Here is a 10,407-nt window from a genome sequence, read left to right as displayed (position 1 = left end):
CATTGAAATAGAGAAAGAAACACGTTCGGCAGCTTTGGAAAGGCTTACACTTCACTGAAATGTAGTACTACACTCTATAACTCAGTTGAGAGACAATGTTCCCTAGCTGCCTAAGTTCATAACAGAGTGTAGGAAGGTGTTTGATAAAGTAGGCAAAGCTTATACTTGGGCCAGAAGGCAGAATATAGGAAACTACATGAAAACATGAATAATTCAGTGAAAATGACTGTAAACAGATGAGAACTTGTTTAGAACAGCTGAAAGAGAAACTCCAAGTCAGTTCTTAGTGTAGAAAAGGTAGCTAAGATAAGGGAAATCCTTAATACCAGTTAAGATCCCATGAAAAATTGTATGAATCCTATATTCTTTACTTAAAGGAAACTAGAGTGGTAAATGTGTGTTATACAAGGCAGAATACCATTAAAATAGAGAAAGAAACACTTTCGGCAGCTTTGGAAAGGCTTACACTTCACTGAAATGTAGTACTACACTCTGTAACACAGTTGAGAGACAATGTTCCCTAGCTGCCTCAGTTCATAACAGAGTGTAGGAAGGTGTTTGATAAAGTGGGCAAAGCTTATACTTGGGCCAGAAGGCAGAATATAGGAAACTACATGAAAACATGAATAATTCAGTGAAAATGACTGTAAACAGATGAGAACTTGTTTAGAACAGATGAAAGAGATTCTCCAAGTCAGTTCTTAGTGTAGAAAAGGTAGCTAAGATAAGGAAAATCCTTAATTCGAGTTAAGATAACATCAAACACTGTATGAATCCTATATTCATTACTTAAAGGAGACTAGAGTGGTAAATGTGTGTTATATAAGGCAGAATACCATTGAAATGGAGAAAGAAACACGTTTGGCAGCTTTGGAAAGCCTTACACTTCACTGAAATGTAGTACTACACTCTATAACACAGATGAGAGACAATGTTCCTAGCTCCCTCAGTTCATAACAGTGTGTAGGAAGTTGTTTGATAAAGTGGACAAAGCTTATACTTGGGCCAGAAGGCAGAATATAGGAAACTACATGAAAACATGAATAATTCAGTGAAAGTGACTGTAAACAGATGAGAACTTGTTTAGAACAGCTGAAAGAGAATCTCCAAGTCAGTTCGTAGTGTAGAAAAGGTAGCTAAGATAAGGGAAATCCTTAATTCCAGTTAAGATAACATCAAACACTGTATGAGTCCTATATTCATTACTTAAAGGAGACTAGAGTGGTAAATGTGTGTTATACAAGGCAGAATACCATTGAAATAGAGAAAGAAACACTTTCGGCAGCTTTGGAAAGGCTTACACTTCATTGAAATGTAGTACTACACTCTATAACACAGTTGAGAGACAATGTTCCTAGCTCCCTCAGTTCATAACAGTGTGTAGGAAGTTGTTTGATAAAGTGGGCAAAGCTTATACTTGGGCCAGAAGGCAGAATATAGGAAACTACATGAAAACATGAATAATTCAGTGAAAATGACTGTAAACAGATGAGAACTTGTTTAGAACAGCTGAAAGAGAATCTGCAAGTCAGTTCTTAGTGTAGAAAAGGTAGCTAAGATAAGGAAAATCCTTAATTCGAGTTAACATAACATCAAACAGTGTATGAATCCTATATTCATTACTTAAAGGAGACTAGAGTGGTAAATGTGTGTTATACAAGGCAGAATACCATTGAAATAGAGAAAGAAACACGTTCGGCAGCTTTGGAAAGCCTTACACTACACTGAAATGTAGTACTACACTCTATAACACAGTTCAGAGACAATGTTCCCTAGCTCCCTCAGTTCATAACAGTGTGTAGGAAGTTGTTTGATAAGGTGGGCAAACCTTATACTTGGGCCAGAAGGCAGAATATAGGAAACTACATGAAAACATGAATAATTCATTGAAAATGACTGTAAACAGATGAGAACTTCTTTAGAACAGCTGAAAGAGAATCTCCAAGTCAGTTCTTAGTGTAGAAAAGGTAGCTAAGATAAGGGAAATCCTTAATTCCAGTTAAGATCACATGAAACACTCTATGAATCCTATATTCTTTACTTAAAGGAGACTAGAGTGGTAAATGTGTGTTATACAAGGCAGAATACCATTGAAATAGGGAAACAAACACGTTCGGCAGCTTTGGAAAGCCTTACACTTCACTGAAATGTAGTACTACACTCTATAACACAGTTGAGAGACAATGTTCCCGAGCTGCCTCAGTTCATAACAGTGTGTAGGAAGTTGTTTGATAAAGTGGGCAAAGCTTATACGTGGGCCAGAAGGCAGAATATATGAAACTACATGAAAACATGAATAATTCAGTGAAAATGACTGTAAACAGATGAGAACTTGTTTAGAACAGATGAAAGAGATTCTCCAAGTCAGTTCTTAGTGTAGAAAAGGTAGCTAAATCCGGAAAATCCTTAATTCGAGTTAAGATAACATCAAACACTGTATGAATCCTATATTGTTTACTTAAAGGAGACTAGAGTCGTAATTGTGTGTTATATAAGGCAGAATACCATTGAAATAGAGAAAGAAACACGTTTGGCAGCTTTGGAAAGCCTTACACTTCACTGAAATGTAGTACTACACTCTATAACACAGTTGAGAGACAATGTTCCTAGCTCCCTCAGTTCATAACAGTGTGTAGGAAGTTGTTTGATAAAGTGGGCAAAGCTTTTACTTGGGCCAGAAGGCAGAATATAGGAAACTACATGAAAACATGAATAATTCATTGAAAATGACTGTAAACACATGAGAACTTGTTTAGAACAGCTGAAAGAGAATCTCCAAGTCATTTCTTAGTGTAGAAAAGGTAGCTAAGATCCTGGAAATCCTTAATTCGAGTTAAGATCACATGAAACACTGTATGAATCCTATATTCTTTACTTAAAGGAAACTAGAGTGGTAAATGTGTGTTATACAAGGCAGAATACCATTGAAATAGAGAAAGAAACACGTTCGGCAGCTTTGGAAAGGCTTACACTTTACTGAAATGTAGTACTACACTCTATAACACAGTTGAGAGACAATGTTCCCTAGCTGCCTCAGTTCATGAAAGAGTGTAGGAAGGTGTTTGATAAAGTAGGCAAAGCTTATACTTGGGCCAGAAGGCAGAATATAGGAAACTACATGAAAACATGAATAATTCAGTGAAAATGACTGTAAACAGATGAGAACTTGTTTAGAATAGCTGAAAGAGAAACTCCAAGTCAGTTCTTAGTGTAGAAAAGGTAGCTAAGATAAGGGAAATCCTTAATACCAGTTAAGATCCCATGAAACATTGTATGAATCCTATAATCTTTACGTAAAGGAAACTAGAGTGGTAAATGTGTGTTATACAAGGCAGAATACCATTGAAATAGAGAAAGAAACACTTTCGGCAGCTTTGGAAAGGCTTACACTTCACTGAAATGTAGTACTACACTCTATAACACAGTTGAGAGACAATGTTCCCTAGCTGCCTCAGTTCATAACAGAGTGTAGGAAGGTGTTTGATAAAGTGGGCAAAGCTTATACTTGGGCCAGAAGGCAGAATATAGGAAACTACATGAAAACATGAATAATTCAGTGAAAATGACTGTAAACAGATGAGAACTTGTTTAGAACAGCTGAAAGAGAATCTCCAAGTCAGTTCTTAGTGTACAAAAGGTAGCTAAGATAAGGAAAATCCTTAATTCGAGTTAAGATAACATCAAAAACTGTATGAATCCTATATTCATTACTTAAAGGAGACTAGAGTGGTAAATGTGTGTTATACAAGGCAGAATACCATTGAAATAGAGAAAGAAACACGTTCGGCAGCTTTGGAAAGCCTTACAGTACACTGAAATGTAGTACTACACTCTATAACACAGTTCAGAGACAATGTTCCCTAGCTCCCTCAGTTCATAACAGTGTGTAGGAAGTTGTTTGATAAGGTGGGCAAACCTTATACTTGGGCCAGAAGGCAGAATATAGGAAACTACATGAAAACATGAATAATTCATTGAAAATGACTGTAAACAGATGAGAACTTCTTTAGAACAGCTGAAAGAGAATCTGTAAGTCAGTTCTTAGTGTAGAAAAGGTAGCTAAGATAAGGGAAATCCTTAATTCCAGTTAAGATCACATGAAACACTCTATGAATCCTATATTCTTTACTTAAAGGAGACTAGAGTGGTAAATGTGTGTTATACAAGGCAGAATACCATTGAAATAGAGAAACAAACACGTTCGGCAGCTTTGGAAAGCCTTACACTTCACTGAAATGTAGTACTACACTCTATAACACAGTTGAGAGACAATGTTCCCTAGCTGCCTCAGTTCATGAAAGAGTGTAGGAAGGTGTTTGATAAAGTAGGCAAAGCTTATACTTGGGCCAGAAGGCAGAATATAGGAAACTACATGAAAACATGAATAATTCAGTGAAAATGACTGTAAACAGATGAGAACTTGTTTAGAACAGCTGAAAGAGAAACTCCAAGTCAGTTCTTAGTGTAGAAAAGGTAGCTAAGATAAGGGAAATCCTTAATACCAGTTAAGATCCCATGAAACATTGTATGAATCCTATAATCTTTACTTAAAGGAAACTAGAGTGGTAAATGTGTGTTATACAAGGCAGAATACCATTGAAATAGAGAAAGAAACACTTTCGGCAGCTTTGGAAAGGCTTACACTTCACTGAAATGTAGTACTACACTCTATAACACAGTTGAGAGACAATGTTCCCTAGCTGCCTCAGTTCATAACAGAGTGTAGGAAGGTGTTTGATAAAGTGGGCAAAGCTTATACTTGGGCCAGAAGGCAGAATATAGGAAACTACATGAAAACATGAATAATTCAGTGAAAATGACTGTAAACAGATGAGAACTTGTTTAGAACAGCTGAAAGAGAATCTCCAAGTCAGTTCTTAGTGTAGAAAAGGTAGCTAAGATAAGGAAAATCCTTAATTCGAGTTAAGATAACATCAAACACTGTATGAATCCTATATTCATTACTTAAAGGAGACTAGAGTGGTAAATGTGTGTTATACAAGGCAGAATACCATTGAAATAGAGAAAGAAACACGTTCGGCAGCTTTGGAAAGCCTTACACTACACTGAAATGTAGTACTACACTCTATAACACAGTTCAGAGACAATGTTCCCTAGCTCCCTCAGTTCATATCAGTGTGTAGGAAGTTGTTTGATAAGGTGGGCAAAGCTTATACTTGGGCCAGAAGGCAGAATATAGGAAACTACATGAAAACATGAATAATTCATTGAAAATGACTGTAAACAGATTAGAACTTGTTTAGAACAGCTGAAAGAGAATCTCCAAGTCAGTTCTTAGTGTAGAAAAGGTAGCTAAATCCGGGAAATCCTTAATTCGAGTTAAGATAACATCAAACACTGTATGAATCCTATATTGTTTACTTAAAGGAGACTAGAGTGGTAAATGTGTGTTATATAAGGCAGAATACCATTGAAATAGAGATGGAAACACGTTTGGAAGCTTTGGAAATCCTTAGACTTCACTGAAATGTAGTACTACACTCTATAACACAGTTGAGAGACAATGTTCCTAGCTCCCTCAGTTCATAACAGTGTGTAGGAAGTTGTTTGATAAAGTGGGCAAAGCTTATACTTGGGCCAGAAGGCAGAATATAGGAAACTACATGAAAACATGAATAATTCATTGAAAATGACTGTAAACACATGAGAACTTGTTTAGAACAGCTGAAAGAGAATCTCCAAGTCAGTTCTTAGTGTAGAAAAGGTAGCTAAGATCCGGGAAATCCTTAATTCGAGTTAAGATCACATGAAACACTGTAGGAATCCTATATTCTTTACAAAGGAAACTAGTGTGGTAAATGTGTGTTATACAAGGCAGAATACCATTGAAATAGAGAAAGAAACACGTTCGGCAGCTTTGGAAAGGCTTACACTTCACTGAAATGTAGTACTACACTCTATAACACAGTTGAGAGACAATGTTCCCTAGCTGCCTCAGTTCATAACAGAGTGTAGGAAGGTGTTTGATAAAGTAGGCAAAGCTTATACTTGGGCCAGAAGGCAGAATATAGGAAACTACATGAAAACATGAATAATTCAGTGAAAATGACTGTAAACAGATGAGAACTTGTTTAGAACAGCTGAAAGAGAAACTCCAAGTCATTTCTTAGTGTAGAAAAGGTAGCTAAGATAAGGGAAATCCTTAATACCAGTTAAGATCCCATGAAACATTGTATGAATCCTATATTCTTTACTTAAAGGAAACTAGAGTGGTAAATGTGTGTTATACAAGGCAGAATACCATTAAAATTCAGAAAGAAACACTTTCGGCAGCTTTGGAAAGGCTTACACTTCACTGAAATGTAGTACTACACTCTATAACACAGTTGAGAGACAATGTTCCCTAGCTGCCTCAGTTCATAACAGAGTGTAGGAAGGTGTTTGATAAAGTGGGCAAAGCTTATACTTGGGCCAGAAGGCAGAATATAGGAAACTACATGAAAACATGAATAATTCAGTGAAAATGACTGTAAACAGATGAGAACTTGTTTAGAACAGATGAAAGAGATTCTCCAAGTCAGTTCTTAGTGTAGAAAAGGTAGCTAAGATAAGGAAAATCCTTAATTCGAGTTAAGATAACATCAAACACTGTATGAATCCTATATTCATTACTTAAAGGAGACTAGAGTGGTAAATGTGTGTTATATAAGGCAGAATACCATTGAAATGGAGAAAGAAACACGTTTGGCAGCTTTGGAAAGCCTTACACTTCACTGAAATGTAGTACTACACTCTATAACACAGATGAGAGACAATGTTCCTAGCTCCCTCAGTTCATAACAGTGTGTAGGAAGTTGTTTGATAAAGTGGACAAAGCTTATACTTGTGCCAGAAGGCAGAATATAGGAAACTACATGAAAACATGAATAATTCAGTGAAAGTGACTGTAAACAGATGAGAACTTGTTTAGAACAGCTGAAAGAGAATCTCCAAGTCAGTTCGTAGTGTAGAAAAGGTAGCTAAGATAAGGGAAATCCTTAATTCCAGTTAAGATAACATCAAACACTGTATGAGTCCTATATTCATTACTTAAAGGAGACTAGAGTGGTAAATGTGTGTTATACAAGGCAGAATACCATTGAAATAGAGAAAGAAACAAGTTCGACAGCTTTGGAAAGCCTTACACTTCACTGAAATGTAGTACTACACTCTATAACACAGTTGAGAGACAATGTTCCTAGCTCCCTCAGTTCATAACAGTGTGTAGGAAGTTGTTTGATAAAGTGGGAAAGCTTATACTTGGGCCAGAAGGCAGAATATAGGAAACTACATGAAAACATGAATAATTCATTGAAAATGACTGTAAACACATGAGAACTTGTTTAGAACAGCTGAAAGAGAATCTCCAAGTCAGTTCTTAGTGTAGAAAAGGTAGCTAAGATCCAGGAAATCCTTAATTCGAGTTAAGATCACATGAAACACTGTATGAATCCTATATTCTTTACTTAAAGGAAACTAGAGTGGTAAATGTGTGTTATACAAGGCAGAATACCATTGAAATAGAGAAAGAAACACGTTCGGCAGCTTTGGAAAGGCTTACACTTCACTGAAATGTAGTACTACACTCTATAACTCAGTTGAGAGACAATGTTCCCTAGCTGCCTAAGTTCATAACAGAGTGTAGGAAGGTGTTTGATAAAGTAGGCAAAGCTTATACTTGGGCCAGAAGGCAGAATATAGGAAACTACATGAAAACATGAATAATTCAGTGAAAATGACTGTAAACAGATGAGAACTTGTTTAGAACAGCTGAAAGAGAAACTCCAAGTCAGTTCTTAGTGTAGAAAAGGTAGCTAAGATAAGGGAAATCCTTAATACCAGTTAAGATCCCATGAAAAATTGTATGAATCCTATATTCTTTACTTAAAGGAAACTAGAGTGGTAAATGTGTGTTATACAAGGCAGAATACCATTAAAATAGAGAAAGAAACACTTTCGGCAGCTTTGGAAAGGCTTACACTTCACTGAAATGTAGTACTACACTCTGTAACACAGTTGAGAGACAATGTTCCCTAGCTGCCTCAGTTCATAACAGAGTGTAGGAAGGTGTTTGATAAAGTGGGCAAAGCTTATACTTGGGCCAGAAGGCAGAATATAGGAAACTACATGAAAACATGAATAATTCAGTGAAAATGACTGTAAACAGATGAGAACTTGTTTAGAACAGATGAAAGAGATTCTCCAAGTCAGTTCTTAGTGTAGAAAAGGTAGCTAAGATAAGGAAAATCCTTAATTCGAGTTAAGATAACATCAAACACTGTATGAATCCTATATTCATTACTTAAAGGAGACTAGAGTGGTAAATGTGTGTTATATAAGGCAGAATACCATTGAAATGGAGAAAGAAACACGTTTGGCAGCTTTGGAAAGCCTTACACTTCACTGAAATGTAGTACTACACTCTATAACACAGTTGAGAGACAATGTTCCCGAGCTGCCTCAGTTCATAACAGTGTGTAGGAAGTTGTTTGATAAAGTGGGCAAAGCTTATACTTGGGCCAGAAGGCAGAATATCGGAAACTACATGAAAACATGAATAATTCAGTGAAAATGACTGTAAACAGATGAGAACTTGTTTAGAACAGATGAAAGAGATTCTCCAAGTCAGTTCTTAGTGTAGAAAAGGTAGCTAAATCCGGGAAATTCTTAATTTGAGTTAAGATAACATCAAACACTGTATGAATCCTATATTGTTTACTTAAAGGAGACTAGAGTGGTAAATGTGTGTTATACAAGGCAGAATACCATTGAAATAGAGAAAGAAACAAGTTCGGCAGCTTTGGAAAGCCTTACACTTCACTGAAATGTAGTACTACACTCTATAACACAGTTGAGAGACAATGTTCCCTAGCTCCCTCAGTTCATAACAGTGTGTAGGAAGTTGTTTGATAAAGTGGCCAAAGCTTATACTTGGGCCAGAAGGCAGAATATAGGAAACTACATGAAAACATGAATAATTCATTGAAAATGACTGTAAACACATGAGAACTTGTTTAGAACAGCTGAAAGAGAATCTCCAAGTCAGTTCTTAGAGTAGAAAAGGAAGCTAAGATCCGGGAAATCCTTAATTCGAGTTAAGATCACATGAAACACTGTATGAATCCTATATTCTTTACTTAAAGGAAACTAGAGTGGTAAATGTGTGTTATACAAGGCAGAATACCATTGAAATAGAGAAAGAAACACGTTCGGCAGCTTCGGAAAGGCTTACACTTCACTGAAATGTAGTACTACAGTCTATAACACAGTTCAGAGACAATGTTCCCTAGCTGCCTCAGTTCATAACAGTGTGTAGGAAGTTGTTTGATAAAGTAGGCAAAGCTTATACTTGGGCCAGAAGGCAGAATATAGGAAACTACATGAAAACATGAATAATTCAGTGAAAATGACTGTAAACAGATGAGAACTTGTTTAGAACAGCTGAAAGAGAATCTCCAAGTCAGTTCTTAGTGTAGAAAAGGTAGCTAAGATAAGGAAAATCCTTAATTCGAGTTAAAATAACATCAAACACTGTATGAATCCTATGTTCATTACTTAAAGGAGACTAGAGTGGCAAATGTGTGTTATACAAGGCAGAATACCATTGAAATAGAGAAAGAAACAAGTTCGGCAGCTTTCGAAAGCCTTACGCTTCACTGAAATGTAGTACTACATTCTATAACACAGTTGAGAGACAATGTTCCCTAGCTCCCTCAGTTCATAACAGTGTGTAGGAAGTTGTTTGATAAAGTGGCCAAGGCTTATACTTGGGCCATAAGGCAGAATATAGGAAACTACATGAAAACATGAATAATTCAGTGAAAATGACTGTAAACAGATGAGAACTTGTTTAGAACAGCTGAAAGAGAATCTCCAAGTCAGTTCTTAGTGTAGAAAAGGTAGCTAAGATAAGGGAAATCCTTAATTCCAGTTAAGATCACATGAAACACTGTATGAATCCTATATTCTTTACTGAAAGGAGACTAGAGTGGTAAATGTGTGTTATACAAGGGAGAATACCATTGAAATAGAGAAACAAACACGTTTGGCAGCTTTGGAAAGCCTTACACTTCACTGAAATGTAGTACTACACTCTATAACACAGTTGAGAGACACTGTTCACGAGCTGCATCAGTTCATAACAGTGTGTAGGAAGTTGTTTGATAAAGTGGGCAAAGCTTATACTTGGGCCAGAAGGCAGAATATAGGAAACTACATGAAAACATGAATAATTGAGTGAAAATGACTGTAAACAGATGAGAACTTGTTTAGAACAGCTGAAAGAGAATCTCCAAGTCAGTTCTTAGTGTAGAAAAGGTAGCTAAGATAAGGAAAATCCTTAATTCGAGTTAAGATAACATCAAACACTGTATGAATCCTATATTCATTACTTAAAGGAGACTAGAG

This window comes from Pipistrellus hanaki (assembly GCF_964339955.1).
Source record: "Pipistrellus hanaki genome assembly, contig: scaffold_23, whole genome shotgun sequence".
NCBI classification, from domain to species: domain Eukaryota; kingdom Metazoa; phylum Chordata; class Mammalia; order Chiroptera; family Vespertilionidae; genus Pipistrellus; species Pipistrellus hanaki.
Note: the sequence above shows the minus strand (reverse complement) of the source record.